The sequence below is a fragment of the Theropithecus gelada genome, chromosome 7b (assembly GCF_003255815.1).
Source record: "Theropithecus gelada isolate Dixy chromosome 7b, Tgel_1.0, whole genome shotgun sequence".
Classification (NCBI taxonomy): Eukaryota; Metazoa; Chordata; class Mammalia; order Primates; family Cercopithecidae; genus Theropithecus; species Theropithecus gelada.
The window spans coordinates 32,681,175-32,707,852 of NC_037675.1; the positions used below are offsets into that span (position 1 = coordinate 32,681,175).

The window sequence follows — 26,678 nt, forward strand, 5'->3', positions numbered from 1 at the left end:
CAATACATTAAAGGAGACATTATTTCTGTTTATTTAGTAGACCTTTATGACTGTCTTTTGTGTAGTTAGTAGGCATGATAAATACTTGGTTATATGGTTATCAAATCAGATTTGGTCCTTCTCTGTGCACTTACAGTAGACATACTAGCTATTAATTATAAGCATCAGTATATGCTGTAATAGAAATATAAGTGTTTTTTTTGTGTGTGTGTGAACCTAGAGATGGTAACTAAATGAAACTGGAGCTTTGAGATTTTTTGGAAGAGATGATTCTTGGGCTAAGCTTTGAAAAGTAGATAAGCCAGGAGTCTGTTGTAAGAAGGTATTGAGGATTGACAATGAGGATGGTGATATGGTTTGGCTCGGTGTCCCCACCCCAATCTCATGTTGAATTGTAATCCTCATGTGTTAAGGGATGGACCTGGTGGGAGGTGACTGGATCATGTGGGTGATTTCTCACATGCTGTCCTCATAATAGTGAGTGAGTTCTCATAAAATCTGAGGGGTTTAAAAGTATGGCACTTCCCCTCTCTATCTCTCCTGCCACCATGTAAGACATGCCTTGCTTCCACTTTGCCTTCTACCGTGATTGTTAAGTTTTCTGAGGCGTCCCCAGCCATGCAGTACTGTGAGTCAATTAAACCTTTTATTATTATTATTATACATTAAGTTCTGGGGTACATGTGCAGAATGTACAGGTTTGTTACATAGGTATATACGTGCCATGGTGGATTGCTGCACCCATCAACCTGTCATCTACATTAGGTATTTCTCCTAGTGCTATCCCTCCCCTAGCCCCTCACCCCTGACAGGCCCCAGTGTGTGATGTTCCCCTCCCTGTGTGCATGTGTTCTCATGGTTCAACTCCCACTTATGAGTGAGAACATACGGTGTTTGGTTTTCTGTTCCTGTGTTAGTTTGCTGAGAATGATGATTTTCAGTTTCATCCATGTTCCTGCAAAGGACGTGAACGCATCCTTTTTTATGGGTGCATGGTATTTCATGGTGTATATGTGCCACATTTTCTTTATCCAGTTCGTCATTGATGGACATTTGGATTGGTTCCAAGTCTTTGCTATTGTGAACAGTGCTGCAATAAACATATGTGTGCATGTGTCTTTATAGTAGAACGATTTATAATCATTTGGTTGTATACCCAGTAATGGGATTGCTGAGTCAAATGGTATTTCTGGTTCTAGTTCCTTGAGGAATCATCACACTGTCTTCCACAATGGTTGAACTAATTTACACTCCCAGCAACAGTGTAAAAGTGTTCCTGTTTCTCCACATCCTCTCTAGCATCTGTTGTTTCCTGACTTTTTAATGATCACCATTCTAACTGGCATGAGATGGTATCTCATTGTGGTTTTAATTTGCTTTTCTCTAATGACCAGTAATGATGAGCATTTTTTCATGTGTTTGTTGGCCACATGAATGTCTTCTTTTGAGAAGTGTCTGTTCATATCCTTTGCCCACTTTTTGATGTTTTTTTTTTTCTTTTTGTTTAAGTTCTTTGTAGATTTTGCATATTAGCCCTTTGTCACATTGCAAAAATTTTCTCCCATTCTGTAGGTTGCCTGATTACTCTGATTGTTTCTTGTGCTGTGCAGAAGCTCTTTAGTTTAATTAGATCCCATTTGTCAATTTTGGCTTTTGTTGCCATTGCTTTTGGTGTTTTAGTAATGAGGTCCTTGTCTGTGCCTACGTCCTGAATGATATTGCCTAGGTTTTCTTCTAGGGTTTTTATGGTTTTAGATCTTATGCTTAAGTCTTTAATCAATCTTGAGTTAAAAGGTGTAAGAAAAGGATCCAGTTTCAGCTTTCTGCATATGGCTAGCCAGTTTATTTATTTATTTATTTTAACACTGTTTATTAAATAGAGAATCCTTTCCCCATTGCTTGTTTTTGTCAGGTTTGTCAAGATAAGATGGTTGTAGATGTGTGATGTTATTTCTGAGGCCTCTGTTCTGTTCCATTGGTGTATATATCTGTTTTGGTACCAGTACCAAGCTGTTTTGGTTGCTGTAGACTTGTAATATAGTTTGAAGTCAGTTTGCCTGATGCTTTCAGCTTTGTTCTTTTTTGCTGAGGATTGTCTTGTCTATGTGGGCTCTTTTTTGGTTCCATATGAAATGTAAAGTAGTTTTTTTCTAATTCTGTAAAGAAAGTCAATGGTAGCTTGATGGGAATAGCATTCAATTTATAAATTACTTTGGGCAGTATGGCCATTTTCACGATATTGTCTTCCTATCCATGAGCATGAATTTTTTTTTTTCCGTTTGTTTGTGTCCTCTCTTACTTCCTTGAGCAGCGGTTTGTAGTACTCTGTGAAGAGGTCCTTCACGTCCCTTGTAAGTTGTATTCCTAGGTATTTTATGTTCTTTGTAGCAATTGTGAATGGGAGTTCACTCATGATTTGGCTCTCTGTCTGTTATTGGTGTATAGGAATGCTTATGATTTTTGCACATTGATTTTTTATCCTGAGACTTTGCTGAAGTTGCTTACCAGCTTAAAGAGATTTTGGGCTGAGACGATGGGGTTTTCTAAATACATAATCGTGTCATCTGCAAACAGAGACAGTTTGACTTCCTCTTTTCCTAATTGAATACCCTTTCTTTCTTTCTCTTGCCTGATTGCCCTGGCCAGAACTTCCAATACTATGTTGAATAGGAGTGGTGAGATAGGGCATCCTTGTCTTGTGTCAGTTTTCAAAGGGAATGCTTCCAGCTTTTGCCCATTCAATATGATATTGGCTATGGGTTTGTCATAAATAGCTCTTATTATTTTGAGATATGTTCCATCAATACCTAATTTATTGAGAGTTTTTAGCATGAAGGGCTGTTGAATTTTATCAAAGGCCTTTTCTGCATCTATTGAGATAGTCTTGTGGTTTTTGTCATTGGTTCTGTTTATGTGATGGATTAAGTTTATTGATTTGCATATGTTGAACCAGCCTTGCATCCCAGGGGTGAAGCCGACTTGATCTTGGTTGATAAGTTTTTGATATGCTGCTGCATTCGGTTTGCCAATATTTTATTGAGGATTTTCACATTGACGTTCATCAGGGATATAAGCTTGAAATTTTCTTTTTTTGTTGTGTCTGTGCTAGGTTTTGGTATCAGGATGATGTGGGCCTCATAAAATGAATTAGGGAGGAGTCCCTCTTTTTCTATTGATTGGACTAGTTTCAGAAGGGTTGGTACCAGCTCCTCTTTGTACCTCTGGTAGAATTCGGCTGTGAATCCATCTGGGTCTGGACTATTTTTTTGTTGGTAGGCTATTAATTACTGCCTCAATTTCAGAACTTGTTATTGATCTATTCAGGGTTTGACTTCTTCCTGGTTTAGTCTTGGGAAGGTATATGTCCAGGAATTTATCAATTTCTTCTAGATTTTTTAGTTTATTTGGGTAGAAGTGTTTATAGTATTCTCTCATGGTAGTTCGTATTTCTGTGGGATCAGTAGTGATACTTCCTTTATCATTTTTTATTGTGTCTATTTGATTCTTCTCTCTTTTCTTCTTTATTAGTCTGGCTAGTGGTCTATCTAGTTTGTTGATCTTTTCAAAATACCAGCTCCTGGATTTTTTTTGAAGGGTGTTTTGTGTCTCTGTCTCCTTCAGTTCTGCTCTGATCCTAGTTATTTCTTGTCTTCTGCTCACTTTTGAATTTGTCTGCTCTTGCTTCTCTAGTTCTTTTAATTGTGATGTTAGGGTGTCAGTTTTAGATCTTTCCTGCTTTCTCCTGTGGGCATTTAGTGCCATAAATTTCCCTCTACACACTGCTTTAAATGTGTTCCAGAGATCCTGGTATGTTGTGTCTTTGTATTCATTAGTTTCAAAGAACATCTTTATTTCTGCGTTCATTTCATTATTTACCCAGTAGTCATTCAGGAGCGGGTTGTTCAGTTTCCATGTAGTTGTGCAGTTTTGATTGAGTTTCTTAATCCTGAGTTCTAATTTGATTGCACTGTGATTGCAGAGACTGTTTGTTATGATTTCTATTCTTTTGCATTTGCTGAGGAGTGTTTTACTTCAAATTATGTGGTCAAGTTTAGAATCAGTGCAATGTGGTTCTGAGAAGAATGTATATTCTGTTGAGTTGGGGTGGAGAGTTCTCTAGATGTCTGTTAGGTCTGCTTGGTCCAGAGCTGGGTTCAAGTTCTGGATATCCTTGTTAAATTTTCTGTCTCGTTGATCTGTCTAATATTGACAGTGGGTTGGTAAAGTCTCCCACTATTATTGCGTGGGAGTCTAAGTCTCTTTGTAGGTCTCTAAGAACTTGCTTTATGAATCTGGGTGCTCCTGTGTTGGGTGCATATATATTTAGGATGGTTAGCTCTTCTTGTGAATTCATCCCTTTACCATTATGTAATGGAGTCTTTGTCTCTTTTGATCTTTGTTGATTTAAAGTCTGTTTTATGAGAGACTAGAATTGCAACACATGCTTTTTTTTGGCCTTCCATTTGCTTGGTAAGTATTCCTCCATCCCTTTATTTTGAGCCTTTGTGTGTCTTTGCATGTGAGACGGGTCTCCTCAATACAGCACACTGATGGGTCTTGACTCTTTATCCAGTTTGTCAGTCTGTGTGTTTTAATTGGGGCATTTAGCCCATTTATATTTAAGGTTAATATTGTTATATGTGAATTTGATCCGGTCATTAGGATGCTAGGTGATTATTTTCCCCATTAGTTGATGCAGTTTCTTCATGGTGTCGATGGCCTTTATAATTTGGTATGTTTTTGCAGTGGCTGTTACCAGTGGTTCCTTTCCATGTTTTGTGCTTCCTTCAGGTGCTTTCGTAAGGCAGGCCTGGTGGTGACAAAATTTCTCAGCATTTGCCTATTTGTAAAGGATTTTATTTCTCCTTCACTTATGAAGCTTAGTTTGGCTGGATATGAAATTCTGGGTTGAAAATTCTTTATGAGTGTTGAATATTGGCCTCCACTCTCTTCTGGCTTGTAGGGTTTCTGCCGAGAGATCTGCTGTTAGTCTGATGGGCTTCCCTTTGTGGGTAACCTGGTCTTTCTCTCTGGCTGCCCTTAACATTTTTTCCTTTATTTCAACCTTGGCGAATCTTACAATTATGTGCCTTAGGGTTGCTCTTCTCGAGGAGTACATTTTTGGTGTTTTTTGTATTTCCTGAATTTGAATGTTGGCCTGCCTTGCTCAATTGGGGAAGTTCTCCTGGATGATATCCTGAAGAGTGTTTTCCAGCTTGGTTCAGTTTTCCCTGTCACATTCAAGTATGCCAGTCATATATAGATTTGGCCTTTTCACATAGTCTTATATTTCTTGGAGGCTTTGTTCATTTCTTTTAACTCTTGTTTCACTAATCTTCTCTTCTTGCTTTATTTCATTGAGTTGATCTCCAATGTGTGATATCCTTTCTTCCACTTGATCGATTCAGGTATTGATACTTGTATATGCTTCATGAAGTTCTTGTGCTGTGTTTTTCAGCTCCATCATGTCATTTATATTCTTTAAACTGGTTATTCTAGTTAGCAATTCATCTAACCTTTTTTTCAAGGTTCTTAGCTTCCTTCCATTGGCTTAGAACATACTCCTTTAGCTCAGAGGAGTTTGTTATTATCCACCTTCTGAAGCCTACTTCTGTCAATTTGTCAAACTTGTTCTCCATCCAGTTTTGTTCCCATGCTTGCAAGGAGTTGTGATCCTTTGGAGGAGAAGAGGCATTCTGGTTTTTGGAATTTTCAGCCTTTTTGTGCTGATTTCTCCCCATCTTTGTGGATTTATCTACCTTTGATCTTTTATGTTGGTATCCTTCACATGGGTTCTCTGAGTAGACATCCTTTTTGTTGATGTTAATACTAATCCTTTCTGTTTGTTACTTTATCTTCTAACAGTCAGTCCCCTCTGCTGCAGGTCTGTTGGAGTTTGCTGCAGGTCCACTCCAGATCCTGTTTGCCTGGGTATCACCAGCAGAGGCTGCAGAGCAGCAAAGATTCTTGCCTGTTTCTTCCTGTGGAAGCTTCATCCCAGAGAGGCACCCACCAGATGCCAGCCAGAGCTGTCCTGTATAAGGTGCCCCTACTGGGAGGTGTCTCCCAGTCACGATACACGGGGGTCAGGGACCCCCTTGAGGAGGCAGTCTGTCCCTTATCAGAGCTCGAATGCTGTGCTGGGAGATCTGCTGCTCTCTTCAGAGCTGTTAGGCAGGGACATTTAAGTCTGGTGAAGCTGCGCCAACAGTTGTGCCTTCCCTGAGGTGCTCTGTCCCAGGGAGATGGGGGTTTTATCTATAAGTCCCTGACTGGGGCTGCTGCCTTTCTTTCAGAGATGCTCTGCCCAGAGAGGAAGAATCTAGAGGGGCAGTATTTTTAGCAGAGATGGGGAGTCACTATTTTGGCCAGGCTGGTCTCACACTCCTGACCTCAAGTGATCCACTCAATCTTGGCCTCCCAAAGTGCTGGGATTACAGATGTGAGCCACCATGCCTGGCCATCAGGTTCTTTTTCTTTATTTCAGCATTTTGAAAATGTTACTCTTCTCCCTTCTGGCCTGTATGGTTTCTGTTGAGAAGTGTGTTGCCAAATGAATTGGAGCTCCTTTATATGTTATTTATCTCTTTTCTCTTGCTGTTTTTAGAATCCTTTCTTTGTCCTTTATCTTTTAGAGTTTGATTATTATATGCCTTAGGGTAGTCTTTTTTGGGTTGAGTCTATTTGGTGTTCTCTGATCTTCCTGAACGTGAATATTTATATCTTTCTAGCATTTGGAATGTTTTAGTGTTTTTTTTTTTTTTCTTTTTAAATAAGCTTTGTATCCCTTTCTCTTGCTCAGCTCCCTCTTGAGCACCAATACTTCTCAAATTTGTTTTTTTGAGGTAATTTTCTGTATCTTGTAGGCAATCTTTGCTCCTTTTCTTTTTTCTCCTTTGTGTGTTTTCAGGTAGTCTGTTTTTGAGCTCACTGATTCTTTCCTTTGCTTGATCCATTCTGCTACTGAGAACTTCTAATGAATTTTTCACTTCAGCAAACATATTTCTCAGTTCCAAAATTTCTGGTTGATTTATTTTTAATATTTCAGTCTCTTTGTTAAATTTCTGAATTGTTTTTCTATGTTACCTTGGAGATCACTGAGTTACCTTAAAACTGCTATTTTGAATTCTTGGTCAGAAAGCTCACATTTAGCCATCTTGTTAGGGTCAGTCATTGGTTCCTTGCTTTGTCCATTTGAGGAGGTCAGTTCCCTGTTTGCTGTTGTTTCTTGTGGATGTACATCTATGTATTTGCAATGAAGGATTATTTATTCTAGTCTTCTCTCTGGATTGCTTTGGTTTTTACTGGATATGTTTCTTTAGAGTTTGTATTTTTTAATTTCTTTCTTTTTTTTCTTGTAAGGTTGCTGCCCCCTTTTTGGCACTAAATGGCACCTTAAGCCCACGTTTGCCTGAGCTCTGGTATTCAGTATTTGATCAGAGCACTACCCATCTCAAATGGGGGAGGTCTCAAATGGAATATTCTGGCAATGTTGGAAGGCTGGCTAGGGGTTTGTACTCAGGGGACCTGTGTAACACAGCTCCTACAATGTGGTGCTGCTGAACAGTCAATCTCGTTTGGCATCTCCTTTGACAGAGTTACAGAGCAGAGTTTTCATGGCTTGGAATTGTGGTCCCACCTCCCCACATTGTCTTTAGCTGTCCTCAGGGATATTTCTCCCTTTAGAAGTTCATGATGCTTCCTGTGGGTTGAGGCTGGGACAGATCTTCTGCCAGGGAACCCAAGATGGTGGGGAAGCTGATTGTCCACTTTGAACTCTCTTTTTTCAGCCGTTTTGGCTATCTAGCTTATTTGTACTCATTGAAAATGTGGACTGTTTTCTTGGCCTTACCAAGATATCTGGTCACCTTTTGGAAAAGGCTACTTTTAATTTCTTATGGTTAATAAGGTTGTACATGTAGCCATCCATTAAAGCCAAGTAATAAATAAAGGTGGACATGAAACATTCTGTTTTACAGCCATAAGTTATATTATACGTAATTGTTGGTTGTCATTTTGTAAAAGTAATAACAATAGACTAAAAACTGATTTTTCTGTTTTATCTTTTCTGTCAACAAAATGAATTAGCATTGTGATATTGAACAAGATGAAAAAGAGAAGAAAAGGAGGCAGAGTCCAATCAGTTAGTAAGAAGATTTAGTGGAATCTGACTATGGTGTACAGAATATCATCAATTCAAACCAGGCAATTAAAGGTTGTATTAAGAGGTTACTTAAAAAAATTAAAAGTATGTATGATATATTGGGTTGTAAGAAAAATCATGGACTTGAAAAATCCTAATACCATAAGAAGGAAATTCACATACTAGACAGGTAGAACTCTCCTGGAAGAGGCCTCTAGGTCCTGTGTCTTGATGCACTGACTGATAATCTATATCCCTACACCGTATGTTGGTAAGCATACTATCTATGTTTATGATGTAAAGCAAATCCGTTAGTACTAACGTTTTTAACATGTTTGGGAATAAGTTTTATAGTCATCGTGATATTACATGTGTGTATTTGTTGTTAAAGGTGTTTTGAAACCTTTAAGAAAGACATATCAGAGAATCTGCCCCGTTAGCTTTGTTATTTTAACTTGAAATATTTAATTCAAGTTAAACATAGACTATAAATTAACTATGATCATGCTTGATTGTGAGCGAAGGAAAACCCAGTGAAATTTAGTAGGTTAAACAAGATAGTTTATTACTCTTTCACATGAGTGAGGCAGTCTGTTCACTACTGATATGTTAGTTCTATTCTGCAAAGTCCTGAGGATCCAAGTTTTGTTTTTGTTTTGAGATGGAGTCTCACTTTTTCACCAGGCTGGAGTGCAGTGGTGCAATCTTGGCTTACTGCAACCTCCGCCTCCCGGGTTTAAGCGATTCTCCTGCCTCAGCCTCCCCAGTAGCTGGGATTACAGGCACCCACCACCACACCTGGCTGATTTCTGTATATTTTGCAGAGACAGGGTTTCACTATGTTGGACAGGATGGTCTCTATTTCTTGACCTCATGATCTGCCTGCCTTGGCCTCCCAAAGTGCTGGGATTACAGGCATGAGCCACTCTGCCTGGCCCCAAGTTTTGTTTTTTTTATTTCACTGTTATGCCATACTTAGGAGGATTTTAATATGAAAGATGTAAAATAATTTGGTTAAGTGTCTAAACAGTGTCAGAACCTTTAAGATAATTGGATTTATTCCATTTATTAGTTGGGCTTATTAAATTTACAAGAGTTGCTTATGTATTTTGGTTGTTGGATTTGCAAGGCTACCCTGTCGCTCATTTGAAAGGTTTGAGAAAAATCAGATTTATTTGATTTGTAGATTTAGTTTTAAATGTTTTAGACAACTTAGTTTCACTGGTTTATAATTGAAGATAATTGTTTAGGAGAATTTAATCTGTAACAAATTGATTGAACATGAAGATAAAATGTAAAAGTAATTGTTTTTATTTTTCTAGTAAAATTATAAATTATATACACAGCAAGATTTGTGAAATGAACTTTTAAGTTTTGTACTTATAGAGTTTTGAACTTTTACCTTTTAAGGTTTGCAAAAAGTTTAAAAACATACAACTTTAAATATTCAGTACAAGTAACCATTTTTGTATAATAAAGTCTCATCTAAGTTGACATTCCGGAAATTAAACATATGAGGAGATAAGGTATTATGCACATGCTGTTGAGACTGCTAAAGTTATTTTTTAAAAATGTTAAGTATACATTTTATGTTGTCAAGAAGGAGCAAATACTCTTTTTAATATTTGCGTAGTATCTTCCATTAGACTTTAACACCCTTAGCTCTTTGCTTTTAGGAGATTCAAATTAAAAATTCACTTTTTTTTTTTTTGAGACGGAGTTTCGCTCTTGTTGCCCAGGCTGGAGTGCAATGGTGGGATCTCGGCTCACTGCAACCTTGGCCTCCTGGGTTCAAGTGATTCTCCTGCCTCAGCCTCCCGAGTAGCTGGGATTACAGACATGCGCCACCATGCCCAACTAATTTTGTATTTTTAATAGAGATGGGGTTTCACCATGTTGTTCAGGCTGGTTGCAAACTCCCGACCTCAGGTGATCCACCCTCCTCAGCCTCCCAGGATTTACTTTTTCAGAGATAATCATGTTGTCAAAAATATTAGCCATATATACAGAGAAAGTTGATAAGACATGAATTAGTTTGTATTGATGTAAGTTCAAGTAATTGCATATGTGTGTAAAGATAGAGCCTAACGAAATAAGCTTTTTTTGGGAATGGGTTTCGTTGAAAAAATACTGTCTTCATACTTAATGTCTATTAGCTACTTCTTTGAAGGAGAAATGTTGTTAAAATGCCTGTGTTTAAAAGCGGCTTTAAATTATTGACACTGTCTTAGTTCATTTAAGTTGCTATAGAGGAATTCCTGAGGCTGGGTAATATATAAAGAAAAAAGGTGTATTTGGCTCATGATTTTTCTGGCTGGAAGATTGGGCATCTACTGAAAACCTTAGGCTGCTTCTACTCATGGCAGAGGAAGGGAAACTAGTATATGCAGAGATCATGTCATGAGAGTGGAATAAAGGAGGGCAGCAAGGTGCCAGGCTCTTTTTAACAACCAACACTCATAGGAACTGATAGAGATAGAGCTAACTCATTACCATGAGGATAGCATCAAGCCATTCATGAGGGATCTGTCCCACAATCCAGATACCTCTCATTAGGCCCTACCTCTAACAATGGGAATCACATTTCAACATGAGATTTGGAGGGGCCAGTATCTAAACTATGGCATATACTATTCCAGATCTTTGGATTTTTATTTTTTTTATTTTTTTTTGAGACAGAGTCTTGCTATGTTGCCCATGCTAGAGTGCAGTGGCATGACCTCAGCTCACTGCAACCTCCGCTGCCTGGGTTCAAGCGATTCTTGTGCCTCAGTCAACTGAGTAGCTGGGATTAAGGGCCAGGCTGGTCTCAAATTCCAGCCCTCTAGTGCACACTTCTTGACCTCCCAAAGTGCTGGCATTACAGGCGTGAACCACCACACCCAGCCCAGATCTTTGGATATTTTTTGAAATCTGAAATTAATTCTCAAATTTTAAATTAGGTATTTTAGCATGAATGACTTTTTTTTAAGGATGGGCTATCTCAGGTATTGCATAATACAAATTTAAAGTTTCTTTCTCTTGTAACCTATGGAATGGGAGATGGTATTTTCAAACCACACATCTGATAAGAGGTTGATATCCAAAATATTTAAGGAACTTGATAGCAAGAAAACAAATAACTGTACTGAAAAATGTGCAAAAGATCTGAATAGACATTTCTCAAAAGAAGACGTACAAATGACCCATAGGTGCATGAAAAAATGCTCAACATCACTAAGGGTACATCAGTGAATGAATGGATAAAGAAAATGTGGTTGAATGAATGGATAAAGAAAATGTGGTATATATACAGAATGTAATACTACCCAGCCTCATAAAGGAAGTTCTGTCATTTGCAACTGTATGAGTAAAGCTGGAAGACATTAAGCTTAATGAAATAGCCAGGCATAGAAAGACAAATATCATATGATCTCACTTATGTGTAGAATCTAAAAAAGTGGAACTCAGAGAATCAGAGAGTTGAATGGTGGTTACCAGGGGTTGCAAATGGGAGAATGGGGAGATATTGGCCAAAGGACACAAAGTTTCAGTTAGATAGGAGAAATAAGTTCAGGAGAGCCATTGTACAGCATGGGGACTATAGTTCATAATAATGCATTGTGCACTTGAAAATTGCTAAGAGAGTACATTTTAAATGTTCTCACCACAAAAAATTGATAAGCGACGTGGAAGATATATTAATAAGCTTGATTAAATCATTCCATAGTATATACATATATGAGAACATTGCTTTGTATATCATAAATATATACAAATTTTGTCAATTAAAATGATTAAAAAATAAAGTTGCTTTTTCTTTCAATGATGGCATTTATCGTAATAACCTTTCTAATGTGTGTGCCCTGATTTTAAAGACATCAATATATAAAAACCAAAATTTATAAAACTATCAAGTTTGTGAATTGCATTTTTAAATTATGGAGAGGTTTTCCTTTGTACCAAAGACCCTGTGGCAAGGTGAAATCCTATAATTTCCTCCATAGCACTAGTTTTGGTTATAAATTTACATTTGTCTAGTGATTGTAATTGTGTGGTTAGTATCTGTCTCTCCTATGGACTTTATATTTCATGGGGAAAGATATTGTGTCTGTTTTTCTTTGCTACCATAGTACTAACACCAAACTTCAGACTTGGTATATACAGGTATATCTCAGAGATGTTGCAGGTCTTGTTCCAGATACGACAATAAAGCAAGTATCTCAATAAAGTAAGCCACATTAATTTTTTGGTTTCCCAGTGCATATAAAAGTTATGTCTACACTATACTGTAGTCCATGAAGTGTGAAATAGCATTATGTCTAAAAATATGTATGTACCTTAATTAAAAATATTTTATTGTTTAAAAATGCTAATGATCAGTAGCCTTCAGTGAATGGTAATCTTTTTGCCTGTGGAGTGTCTTGCCTGCACATGAATTGCTGCTGACTGATCAGGGTGATAGTTGCTGAAGATTGGGTTGACTATGGCAATTTCTTAAGACAAAAATGATGTTTGCCACATTGATTGACTCTTCTTTTCATGAATGATTTCTCTATAGCATGTAATGCTGTTTGATAGTATTTACCCACAGTAGAGCTTCTTTCAGAATTGGAGTCAGTTTTCTCAAGCCCTGTCACTGCTTTATCAACCAAGTTTATATAATATTCTAAACTTTTTGTTGTCATTTCAACAAAGTTCACAGCATATTCACAGAGTAGATTCCATCTCAAGAAAGTACATTCTTTGCTCATCATAAAAAACAACTCCTTATCTGTTTGTTTTACCATGAGATTGCAGCAATTAAGTCCCATCTTCAGGCTCCATTTCTAATTCTAGTCTCAGTGTCATCTATGAGGATTGGAATCAACTTCTTCCTAACTCCTGTTCATTTTGATATTTTGATCCCCTCCAATGAATCATGAATGTGCTTAATGGCACCTAGAATAATGAATCCTTTCCAGGAGAATTTCAATTGACAGATCTATTGGAGGAATCACTATCTATGGCAGCTTTAGCCTTATGAAGTGTATTTCTGAAATAATAAGACTTGAAAGTCAAAATTACTTCTTGATCCACAGGCTGCAGAATGGCTGTTGTGTCAGCAGGCATGAAAACAACATTCATCTGCTTGTACATCTCCATTAGAGCTCTTGGGTGTCCAGGTACATTGCCAATGAGCAGTAATATTTTGAAAGGAATTGGCCGGACGTGGTGGCTCACACCTGTAATCCTAGCACTTTGGGAGGCTGTTGCAGGTGGATCACTTGGGTTCAGGAGTTTGAGACCAGACTGGGCAACATGGCAAAACCCCGTCTCTACTAAAAATACAAAAATTAGCAAGGCACGGTAGAGAGCTCCTGTAGTCTCAGCTACTTAGGGTGCTGAGGCAGGAGGATCACTTGAACCTAGGAGGTTGAGGCTGCCGTGAGCCAAGATGGTGCCACTGCACTCCAGCCTGGGTGACAAAAGTGAGACCCTGTCTCAAAAAAAAAAAAAAAAAAAAAAGAAAAGTAATCTATCTTTCTGAGTAGTAGGTCTCAACAGTGGGCTTAAAATATTAGTAAACCATGCTGTGCTGTCAGCTAGGCTGTATTGTTCCATTTATAGAGTACAGGCAGAGTAGATTTAGCATAATTTTTGAGAGCCCTTCGATTTTCAAAATGGTCAGTGAATATTGGATTCAACTTAAAGTTATCAGCTGCATTAGCCCCTATTAAGAGAGTAAGCCTGCTGTTTGAAGCTAAGCATTGACTTTTTTCCCCTAGCTGTGAAAGTCTTGATATCTTCTTCCATTTCGTCTACATTGAAGATCTTTTATTTAGCGACTTCCTTCCATTATCTTAGCTAGATCTTCTGGATAAGTTGCTGCACCTTCTACATTAGCACTTGCTTCTTCACCTTGTACTTTTACGTTATAGAGATGGCTTCTTTTCTTAAACCTCATGAACCAATATTTGCTACCTTCCAACTTTTCTTCTGTATCTTCCTCACCTCTCTCAGCTTTAATAGAATTGAAGAGAGTTAGGGCCATATTCTAGATTACACACTGGGTTAAGAGAATGTTGTGGCTGGTTTGATCTTCTATCCAGATCAATAAAACTTTCTGTGTCTCAGCAATAAGACTATTTTGCTTTCTTTTTATTTATGTGTTCATGAGAGTAGCACTTTTAATTTCTTACAAGAACTTTTCCTTTGCATTCACAACCTGGCTGTTTGGTTCAAGAGGCCTAGCTCTTGACCTATCTTGGTTTTTGACACAATTTCCTTACCAAGCATAATCATATGTATCTTTTCATTTAAAGTGAGAGACATATAACTCTTTATTTCACTTGAACACTTAGAAGCCATTATAGCATTATTAATTGGCCTAATTTCAATATTGTTATGTCTCAAGGAATAGGGGGGCCTGAGGGGGGAGAGGAAGAGGGGAGAGAGAGAGAGAGAGAGAGAGAGAGAGAGAGAGAGAGATGGGGGATGGGCTGGGTGGTCGAGCAGTCAGAACACACACAACATATATTGATTAGGTTTGCATCTTGTATGGGTGCAGTTTATGGTGCCCACAACAATTACAGTAGTAACATCAAAGATCGCCATAGTAGACATAATAATAATAAACAAGTGTGAAATATTATCAGAATTGCCAAAATGTGACATATAGAAATGAAGTGAGCACATGCTACTGGAAAAATGGCACCAATAGACTTGCTGAATGCAGGCTTGCCACCAACCTTTGATTTGTAAAAAATGCAATAACTGCAAAGTGCAAGAAGGCAAAGCAAAATAAAACAAAGTATGCCTGTAGAAGGCACTAAAAAATATGTTGAATGAGTGAGTGAGGAGAAAGAATTCTCTTATGTGGTAAGCCTTTAAAATCAAATTCCTTTTTGAAGAAATGTAATTTTTATGCAGTCTTTTGTAGTGGTACAGCTATTATATATATTGATAATTGCCTAAATATTAAATGGCACAGAATGAAATCTTTAATGTAGTCACTGTTCTAGAAATGCTTCAAATGTAGCCAGCAACCAAAATCACCAGACCCCCAACTTCCAAAGTTTTATTACCTGTGTGGGCAGCCTCCAATTTAATGTGGTATGGGAGTCATTGATGACTATGCTTCTTATTACTTTTTTACTATCATTTCTTATCTACATACTCTGATATATGGGCCATTCATATAAGCTTTCAAATCTCTAGTGTAACTAAATGGGTAATATAGTAAGGCTTTTATTATCTAAACAATGTTTATTGAAAAGAGTTTGCCTGTAAGTATTTGTAAGTGTATTATCTTCCAAAACAAATTTGGTTTATATAATTCTTACAGCCACAATGTTATAAAGGCCACACTGAAGCCAGTGCCTTGTCTTTGGCTGTACCTCTATTTATTTTCTATTGTATTCTATTTTTGTTCTTCATTGGGTCTTTTTATGCAGGCAGTCATAATTTTGTCTTTTAAAAATGTTTTTACAGGTTAAAGCCTTTCTTGCTTCATAATATACACATTAACAGGCATTTTGGTCACTATAACAAGTGTAATATTGTGTTTAGCCCTTGTCATAGATATCTTTTTCTCATCTTAATATGTCACTCCTATTTTCCTAACTCTTCTTTTGTTACTTGCCATGGGTATGTATTGCTAGTGAGTTTTAAATTCCAGTTCCTTGTACTTATAGCTTACTATTGCTACTTAAAAATGCTACTTCAAAAACTTGAGAATTTGCTACTCTAAAAACTTGAGAACTTTAGAAGTCAGAACTAATAGAAGAAAAAGAGTCTTATACATCATATGAATTTGATAAAGTTGGAAATGTCCCCTATAAACAGAAAGATTGAGAATAACAGAAATCTACCTAAAAGATATGTCAGAACAAACAAAAAATTCAATTACTGTTTAAAAGATGATTCATATTAATTATAGAGTAACTTGATATATCAGAGCCTTGTTAAATCATTTCAGGGAAATTGGGCATCATCAAGCAATAGAAAGAAACTGTTTTCATATTCAACCTTTCAAGTGTGTGTTATCTATTAATGTCATATATGTTGGAATAACTGTAAACCTCCCGCTTCTTGGATATGTGTGTGAAAAGTATATGGCACTTATGAAGAAACAGCCCTTACCTGAAATACTTAATGTTTCTGTTGCTAGCTTTTTACCTTTGGGCAGGTTAGTTTAATTTTCTGATCTTCAGCTATTCCATATGAAGTATGTCATATAAAGTCTTCATTTGCCATATGAAGACAGTTTGTCCAAGGTCTCAGATAGTGATTAATTTATGATAATAAATAATAGTTCACTGCAATAAAAATGCCTGATGATCAAATATAGGTTATAGAAGTTTAATAGCTTTTTTTTTTTTTGAGAGGGAGTCTTGCTTTGTCACCCAGGCTGGAGTTCTGTGGCACGATCTCAGCTCACTGCAACCTCCACCTTCTGGGTTCAAGTGATTCTCCCGCCTCAGATTCCTGAGTAGCTGGGACTGCAGGCAAGTGCTACCATGCCCAGCTAATCTTGGTATTTTTAGTAGGGACGGTGTTTCGCCATGTTGACCAGGCTGATCTTAAACTGCTGACCTCAAGTGATCTACCTGCCTTGGCCTCCCAAAGTGCTGGGATTACAGGCGTGAGCCACCGTGCCTCCTTTAATAGCTATTTACTGTGGACTTTTTAGCTATTTACAGAATTGTTTTGGACATTATATGAGCATGTTTATGAGCACTTGCTGTACTAATGAAGGGGAATATAGTATTTAGATGGTGAGGCAGGATAAAGGCATAAAAAGATAAATAATCGTAGAGGATAACATTTATTAAGTATCAGATGCTATAGGAAATTAAAAGAGGGAATAGTTATGGAGAGCTGTTTTGGAGGCTGCCATGGAAGAAGGGGATTAGATAAGCAGAGAGAAGGCTGAGGATAACCTTGACTGTCCCCCACTGTAAAATGGAGATATTACTTGCCCCATAAGGCTATTGTAAGGATTCAATGAAATAAAATGTCTAAAGTATCTAAAATAAATGTAGTGCTTTGTGACTATGTAATGTAACTGCTACTATTGTGTTTTTTTTTCTGGACTTAATATAAGTGGTTCTTTCTGTCATCTTTAAAATTTTTCTCTCCCAGATGCCTGATAACTTGGAGATGACGTATAGTTTTCATCTTAAATACCAACTGACTACCTGGAACATAATGTTGAAAAGATTCTCAGAATGTACCTGGTTTTAGTAGGGAAGAATGCTATGATCAATTACTGGTGACAAGGCACATATAAAATAGGTTGGAGGCAGGAAATGGTTGTGTATGGGTTGTTGGAGTAACAGTATGTAAACTGTGTTTATTATCTTAGCTTTAAGTCCTAGTATGTCTGTCTTGTTTCTATCCTTCCTTTTACTTCATCCTGTTAAGCTTTCTAATATAAGATGGCAAGTTTTAGAAGTGAGATACCAAGTTTATATCTGTACTCAGTGAATTAGCCCCAGAATAGAAAAGAATCTGATGTATCACCCCTGCTCCAAAATATCCCTTATGCATTCTTTCCCATTTATATTCTAGTGAGCTAACAGTTTCTATTTAAAAAATACTTAGATCCTCTGAAAAACTGAAGTTCTCAGTGTGATCTACTTGAGCCAGATTATTTTCCTAATGAAGTCTATCCACTTGAGAAAATGAGACTTTTGATTGTGGAAAGGATGAATTGGAAAAGAGGGACATTTTTTAAAAACTGAAAAATAGGTTGGATTAAAAGAAAGATATGCCTGAATGGCTTTCAGGTTTTAGATGGTAGGATGCCTGAGATGGGGATAGTAGGGTTCCAAGATGGTACAAAAGGGGAAAGTATGCTGAAGATAAATGGAATTTTAATATTAAGAGTAACAGAAGCCATAACATTACAAAAACATGATTTTCTTCATAGTCTTATTTTCTGCTCCTTTCTCAAATTTTCTACATCCTCCTTCATTTCCACTTTTAGATGCAGCATTGTTTTATTGCCTTTTGGCTATCCAGGTTGATGGTTCCAGTTTTGAGTTTTGACCCATTCCACTTTCTAGTCTTTACTTACTTTCTCTCTTTAAATCCTTCTTTTCTTCTAGGTAAATAGGTAGAACATTGTAAACCTCTTCTGGTACTAGTATTTTTTGGTGGAATCACTCTGTCTCACACAGACACATAAAGTTCTTCTGCGAGAACAATTATGCGTCTGACTCCTTTTCTTGCATCCGATTTCTCATTAGAAAGGACCTTGGTTTCAGAAAGGAAGGACTAGAGAAGTAGCTGGTGAGAAGTGAAATTGCAAACTTTGTACTGGATGCCCTTTTCTTTCTGAATATTCTTGTACCTTTGCATGTCTTTTCTTTAAGAGACGAATAAAGGCTTATTTTTTATAAAACTTTAAAAATAAATATATTTTTTCTTTTACTTTGCCCTGTGTTTGAATATTATTTAAAATTTATAACGTGAAGTTGTATATTCTTGATTATACTCTCTGTCACCATTAAAAAAATGGATTTAATGCCTCTAGTTAAATGATTTCAAGTTATAATGTTGTTTTAGACATATATTCCTGAACCATGGTGTTCAGCTACATTTAAAACTATTTTTGGAGCCAGGGAACAGAGTAGAAAGTACAAAGGTTTCTAAGGCTTATTGCTGATACCAAGTACATGGTAACATCTACTACATAGTTGGTTCACGAACAATGGGATTCCTATAAAAAGAAGATCTGCTTCTAGATCAGAGTTATCCCTGGAACATGTAAAGATGTCAACTTTAGGAGGAAGATGTAAAGCAGCTGTTCTTATGCCTATTTCCTAGCTCTTTAGTTTGATGTGGTCACAGTGGCATTTATTCTAGCTTAACAATTAACTTATGATATAAAAGCTGTCCCTAGATTTGTTTGAAACCAACTGGTTACATACAAAAGATTAATTAAATTCACACCTATTAGAAAAGATAGAACTTCGTTGTAACAGAGTGAGAAGGATGCAGCATTGTGACAACTGAAATAGTTTGACTTACATTAAGAATCTTTTATGCTTCAGTGCATGAGCTCTCATGAAAATATGAGGAGGTAGGAAATAATGATCTGTATTATAAGTTCAGCTAATAATGGCCTCTTCAAAAAGCTGTTATTCACAGGGCAGTGGATTCCAAAGTTTCTTTGTTAACTTTCACTCGTTACTACGTTGTATGTTTTTCTATTAAGTTTATGTGGAAGAGTTGCTGTACACTTTTTTTTTTTTTTTTTTGAGACGGAGTTTCGCTCTATCGCCCAGGCTGGAGTGCAGTGGCCAGATCTCAGCTCACTACAAGCTCTGCCTCCCGGGTTCACGCCATTCTCCTGCCTCAGCCTCCCAAGTAGCTGGGACTACAGGCGCCTGTCACCACGCCCGGCTAGTTTTTTTTTTTGTACTTTTTAGTAGAGACGGGGTTTCACCATATTAACCAGGATGGTCTCGATCTCCCGACCTCGTGATCCGCCCGTCTCGGCCTCCCAAAGTGCTGGGATTACAGGCTTGAGCCACCGCGCCCGGCCCACATTTTTTAAAAATAAAAAATTCTAAGGCAAAGAAACTTATTTGTACCTGTAATCATGAGTTGTTGCTTAGAGTCTTTCTTATTTAACTAAAAAATATGGCTTCAGACTATGCCAACATTTCATTTCTGGTAATTTTTTTTTTTTTTCCCTCTGAGATGGAGTCTCATTCTGTCGCCCAGGCTGGAGTGCAGTGGCGTGATCTTGGCTCACTGCAGCCTCTGCCTCCCAGGTTCACACCACTCTCCTGCCTCAGCTTCCCAAGCAGCTGGGACTACAGGTGCTTGCCACCACGCCCGGCTAATTTTTTGTATTTTTAGTAGAGACGGGGTTTTGCAGTATTAGCCAAGATGGTCTCGATCTCCTGACCTCATGATCTACCCGCCTCGGCCTCCCAAAGTTCTGGGATTACAGGTGTGAGCCACTGCATCTGGCCCATTTCTGGTAATTTTTATAACTAAAGCAAAATGCTTTTAGGCAATGTTAATTTTATTTACTGATACATAAGAAAAGATAACTATTTCAGTTGCCACAATGCTGCATCCTTCTCACTCTATTACAACAAAGTTCTATCTTTTCTAATATCTTTGCGTATGACTTTCTCTTTAATGTATATGCTGTACATTTTTAGTTCAGTGTGCTTTTTCTTTGTTAAATTTTCTATATCATCCTTCTGCAGGGGCTATGCTAATCTTCTGTATCATTCCAGTTTCAGTTTATGTGCTGCCAAAGTGAGTACCTGTTAAATTTTAAAGAAACACATTTAATACAGTGATGAATCTGCTCACATTTCTGAGCTTTCAATTTATAATTTGTCATTTATTAACTACAAGAATTAAAATATGCATTAAAAATTATTAATTTTTTATATTTATATTTATTTTATTTATTATACTTTAAGTTCTGAGATACACGTGCAGAATGTGCAGGTTTGTTGTATACGTATACGTGTGCCATGGTGGTTTGCTGCATCTGTCAACCTGTCATCTAGGTTTTAAGCCCCGCATGCATTAGGTTATGTATTCTAATGTTATCCCTCTCCTTGCCCCCCACCCGCCTACAGGCCCTAGTATGTGATGTTTCCCTCCCTGTGTCCATCTGTTCTCATTGTTCAACTACCATTTATAATTGAGAACATGCAGTGTTTGGTTTTTTTGTTCCTGTGTTAGTTTGCTGAGAATGATGGTTTCCAGCTTTATCCATGTCCCTGCAAAGGACATGAACTCATCATTTTTTATGGCTGCATAGTATTCCGTGGTGTATATGTGCCACATTTTCTTTATCCAGTCCATCATTGATGAGCATTTGGGTTGGTTCCAAGTCTTTGCTATTGTAGATAGTGCTGCAATAAACATACATGTCCATGTGTCTTTATAGTAGAATGATTTATAATCCTTTGAGTATATACCCAGTAATGGGATTGCTGGGTCAAATGGTACACCAACAGTGTAAAAACGTTCCTGTTTCCCCACATCCTCTCCAGCATCTGTTGTTTCTTGACTTTTCAGTGATCACCATTTTAACTGGCTTGAGATGCTATCTCATTGTGGTTTTGATTTGCATTTCTCTAATGACCAGTGATGCTGAGTATTTTTTCATATGTTCGTTGGCTACATTATTGTCTTCTTTTGAGAAGTGTCTGTTCATATGCTTCACCCACTTTTTGATGGGGTTGTTTTTTTCTTGTAAATTTGTTTTAAGTTCCTTGTAGATTCTGTTTATTAGACCTTTGTCAGATGGGTAGATTGCAAAAATTTTCTCCCATTCTGTAGGTTGCCTGTTCACTCTGTTGATAGTTTTCTTTTGCTATGTAGAAGCTCTTTAGTTTAATTAGATCCCATTTGTCAATTTTGGCTCTTGTTGCCATTGCTTTTGGTGTTTTAGTCAGGAAGTCTTTGCCCATGCCTATGTCCTGAATGGTATTGCCTAGGTTTTTTTCTGGGGTTTTTATGGTCTTAGGTCTTATATTTAAGTCTGTAGTCCATCTTGAGTTAATTTTTGTATAAGGTGTAAGGAAGGGGTCCAGTTTCGGTTTTCTGCATACGGCTAGCCAGTTTTCCCAACACTGTTTATTAAATAGGGAATCCTTTTCCCATTGCTTGTGTCAGGTTTGTCAAGGGTCAGATGGTCATAGATGTGTGGTGTTATTTCTGAGGCCTCTGTTCTGTTCCATTGTTCCATATATCTGTTTTGGTACCAGTACCATGCTGTGTTGGTTACTGTAGCCTTGTAGTATAGTTTGAAGTCAGGTAGCATGATGCCTCCAGCCTTGTTCTTTTTGCTTAGGATTGTCTTGTCTATGTGGGTTCTTTTTTGGTTCCATATGAAATATAAAGTACCTTTTTCTAATTTTGTGAAGAAAGTCAATGGTAGCTTGATGGGAATAGCATTCAATCTGTAAATTACTTAGGGCAGTATGGCCATTTTCACGATATTAAGTCTTCATATCCATGAACATGGACTATTTTTCCATTTGTTTGTGTCCTCTCTTATTTCCTTGAGCAGTGGTTTGTAGTTCTCCTTGAAGAGGTCCTTCACATCCCTTGTATGTTGGATTCCTAGGTATTTTATTCTCTTTGAAGCAATTGTGAATGGGAGTTCACTCATGATTTGGCTCTCTGTTTGTCTGTTACTGGTGTATAGGAATGCTTGTGATTTTTGCACATTAATTTTATATCCTGAGACTTTGCTGAAGTTGCTTATCAGCTTAAGGAGCTTTTGTACTCAGATGATGGTTTTTTTTTTTTTAAATATACAATCATGTCATCTGAAAACAGAGAGTTTCTTAATCCTGAGTTCTAATTTGATTGCACCGTAGTTGCAGAGACCGTTTGTTATGATTTCTGTTCTTATGCATTTGCTGAGGAGTGTTTTACTTCAAAGTATACGGTCAATTTTAGAATCAATGTGATGTGGTTCTGAGAAGAATGTATATTCTGTTGAGTTGGGGTGGAGAGTTCTGTAGATGTCTATTAGGTCTGCTTGGTCCAGAGCTGAGTTCAAGTCCTGAATCTCCTTGTTAATTTTCTGTCTTGTTGATGTGTCTAATATGGACAGTGCGGTGTTAACATCTCCCACTATTACTGTGTGGGAGTCTAAGTCTCTTTGTAGGTCTCTAAGAACTAACTTTATGAATCTGGGTGCTCATGTATTGGGTGTATATTTATTTAAGATAGTACTTTTTGTTGCATTGCTCCATTTACCATTATGTAATGCCCTTATTTGTCTTTTTTGATCTTTGTTGGTTTAAAGTCTGTTTTATCAGAGACTAGGATTGTACCCCTGCTTTTTTTTTTTTTTTCTTTCCATTTGCCTGGTAAATATTCCCCCATCCGTTTATTTTGAGCCTATGTGTGTCTTTGCATGAGATGGGTTTCCTGAATACAGCACACTGATGGGTCTTGACTCTTTATCCAATTTGCCAGTCTGTGTCTTTTAATTGGGGCATTTAACCCATTTATATTTAAGGTTTTATATATATATGTGTGTGTGTGTTTGTGTGTGTGTGTGTATATATATATATTTGTTTTGTTTTGTTTTTTGAGATAAAACTCCAGCCCAGGCTGGAGTGCAGTAGTGCAATCTTGGCTCACTGCAACCTCCGCCTCCCGGATTCAAATAATTCTTCTGCCTCCGCCTCCTTAGAAGCTGGGACTACAGGTGCGCACCACCACACTCAGCTAAGTTTTGTATTCCTAGTAGAGGTGTGGTTTCTCCATATTGGTCAGACTGGTCTTGAACTCCTGACCTTGTGATCTGCCTGCCTTGGCCTCCCAAAGTGCTGGGATTACAGGCGTGAGCCACTGCTCCCGGCCAAGGTTAATATTGTTATGTGTGAATTTGATCATGATGCTGGCTGGTTATTTCGCATATTAGTTGATGTGGTTTCTTTATAGTGCCATTGGTCTTTATATTTTGGTATGTTTTTGCAGTGGCTGGTACTGGTTTTTCCTTTCCATATTTAATACTTCCTTCAGGAGCTCTTGTACAGAGGCCTGGTGGTGACAAAATCCCTCAGTATTTACTTGTCTCTAAAGGATTTTATTTCTCTTTCACTTATGAAGCTTAGTTTGGCTGTATATGAAATTCTGGGTTGAAAATTCTTTTAAGACTGTTCAATGTTGGCCCCCATTCTCTTCTGGCTTGTAGGGCTTCTGCAGAGAGATCTACTATTAGTCTGGTGGGCTTCCTTTTGTAGGTAATCTGACCTTTCTCTCTCGTTTCCCTTAACATTTTATCCTTCATTTCAACCTTGGTGAATCTGACGATTCTGTGTCTTGGGGTTATTCTTATCGAGGGTTATGTTAGTGGTGTTTGTATTTCCTGAATTTGAATGTTTGCGTTTCTTGCTGGGTTGGGGAAGTTCTCCTGGATAGTATCCTGAAGAGTGTTTTCCAACTTGGTTCCATTCTCCCCATCACTTTCATGTACACCAATCAGGCATAGGTTTAGTCTTTACACATAGTCCCATATTTCTTGAAGGCTTTGTCCTTTCCTTTTCATTCATTTTTCTGTAATCTTGTCTTCATGCTTTATTTCATTAAGTTGATCTTCAATCTCTGATATCCTTTCTTCCACTTGATCGATGCAGGTATTAATACTTGTATATGCTTCATGAAGTTCTCGTGCTTTGTTTTTCAGCACCATCAGGTCATTTGTCTTCTTCTCTAAACTGGTTATTCTAGTTAGCATTTCCTGTAACCTTTTATCAAGGTTCTTAGTTTCCTTCCATTGACTTAGAAAATGCTCCTTTAGTGTGCAGGAATTTGTTATTATTACCCACCTTCTGCCTACTTCTGTCAATTCGTCATACTCTTTTCTCCGTTCAGTTTTGTGCACTTTCTGGAGAGGAGTTGTGATCACTTGGAGGAGAAGAGGCATTCTGGTTTTGGAATTTTCTGCATTTTTGTGCTGGGTTTTCCTCATCTTTGTGGATTTATCTATCTTTGATCTTTGATGCTGATGACCTTAGGATAGGTTTTTTGCATAGGTGTGCTTTTTGTTAATGTTGATGTTATTGCTTTCTGTTTGTTAGTTTTCCTTCTAACAGTCAGGCCCCTATTCTGCACTTCTGCTGGAGTTTGCTGGAGGTCCACTCCAGACCCTGTTTGCCTGGGTATCACCAGCGGAGGCTGCAGAACAGCAAAGATTGCTGCCTGCTACTTCCTCTGGAAGCTTCGTCCCAGAGGGGCACCCGCCAGATACCAGCTGGAGCTCTCCTGTATGAGGTGTCTATCAACTCCTGCTGGGAGGTATCTCCCAGTCAGGAGACACAGGTGTCAGGGACCCACTTGAGGAGGTAGTCTGTCCCTTAGCAGAGCTCGAATGCTGTGCTAAGAGATCCCCTGCTTTCCTCAGAGCCAGGAGGCAGGAATGTTTAAGTCTGTTGAAGCAGTGCCCATAGCCACTCCTTCCCCCAGGTGCTCTGTCTCAGGGAGATGGGGGTTTTATCTATAAGCCCCTGAATGGGGCTGCTGACTTTCTTTCAGAGATCCCCTGCCCAGTGAGGAGGAATCTCAGTCTGAACTTCCTGGCGGCTTCCTTAATATGGTGAGGGGAAAATCACCTACTCTAGCTTCAGTATTCCTTGTCGCCCCTCTCTGCGCTAAGCTCTGTTGTCCCAGATCAACTTCAGACTGCCGTGCTGGCAGCGAGAATTTCAAGCCAGTGGATCTTAGCTTGCGGGGCTGTGTGGGGGTGGGACTCACTAAGACCACTTGGCTCCTGGCTTCAGCCCCTTTCCAGGGGAGTGAATGCTGTCTCACTGGGGTGCCAGGTGCCACTGGGGTATGAAGAAACCCTCCTGCAACTAGCTCTGTGTCTGCCCAAGCAGCTGCCCAGTTTTGTGCTTGAAACCCAGGGCCCTGGTGGTGTAGGCACTCAAGGGAATTTCCTGGTCTACAGGTTACAAAAACCGTGGGAAAAGCCTAGTAGCTGAGCTGGATAGCACAGTCCCTCAGGGCATCCTTTGGCTAGGGGAGGGAGGTCCCCAGCCCCTTGCACTTCCCAGGTGAGGCAATGCCCCACCCTGCTTCTGCCTACCCTCAGTGGGCTGCCCTCATTGTCTAACCAGTTCCAGTGAGATGAACTGGGTACCTCAGTTGGAAATGCAGAAATCACCTGCCTTCTGCATTGGTCTCGCTGGGAGCTGCAGACCAGAACTGTTCCTATTTCACCATCTTGCCCTGCTCCTTATTTATTAAATTTTAAAATGATTTTTATTTATTTTATTTTTAGAGATGGGGTCTCACTATGTTACTCAGGCTGGACTCAAACTCCTGGGCTCAATTGACTCTCGCACCTCAGGCTCCTGAGTAGCCAAGACTACAGGCATGTACCACTGTGCCTGGCTTTAGTTTTATTTTTAATTGACACATAATTGTATATATTTATGGTGCACAATTTTATGTGTTGGTATATATATTGCATTGTATCATAATTAAATCAAGGTAATGAGGAGATTAATCACTTCAAACATTATTTCCTTGTTGTGGGAACATTTAAAATATTATAAGCTATTTTGAGATACATAATACATTATTGTTAATGCATGTAGGATTTGAATTTCTGTGTCTGGCTTATTTCACTTAATGTCCTCCAGGCTTATTCATGTTTGTGAAAATGACAGAATTTCATTCCTTTTTTTTTTTTTAAACTTTTATTTTATGTTTGCAAGTTCATATGAAGGTTTGTTACTTAGCTAAATATATCACAGGGTTTTGTTGTACATATTACTTCATTTCCCAGATATTAAACCTAGTACTCAATAGTTATAATTTTTGCTCTCTTCCTCCTCCCATTTTCCCCTGTCAGGTAGACCCCACTGTCTGTTGTTTCCTTCGTTGTGTCTGTAAGTTCTTATCATTTAGCTTCCACTTGTAAGTGAGAACACGTGGTATTTGGGTTTCTGTTCCTGTATTAGTTTGCTAAGGATGATGGCCTCCAGCTCCATCCATCTTCCTGCAAAAGACATGATCTTTTTTTTTTTTTGTGACTGCCTAGTATTCCATGGTATATATG

At 38.1% G+C, this 26,678-nt stretch overlaps 1 protein-coding gene and 1 non-coding gene across 4 annotated transcripts in view; one reads left to right on the top strand and one right to left on the bottom strand.

Annotated features, from left to right (window-relative positions):
- Positions 1 to 26,678, top strand: part of NUBPL (nucleotide binding protein like) — a 256,040-nt gene that overhangs the window by 61,406 nt on the left and 167,956 nt on the right. The window contains exon 1 of one of the 3 annotated variants that reach the window (XM_025393021.1): positions 12,307 to 12,353. The exons of the other annotated variants lie outside the window; for them this stretch is intronic. The gene's annotated coding sequence lies outside the window, so the exon portion shown is untranslated. Of the gene's footprint in view, positions 1 to 12,306; positions 12,354 to 26,678 lie in introns of those variants that run through there. 3 annotated transcript variants of the gene reach the window in all.
- On the bottom strand, positions 20,292 to 20,397 carry LOC112629512. The gene has a single exon (XR_003120620.1). It is a non-coding gene; the product is annotated as a U6 spliceosomal RNA (small nuclear RNA).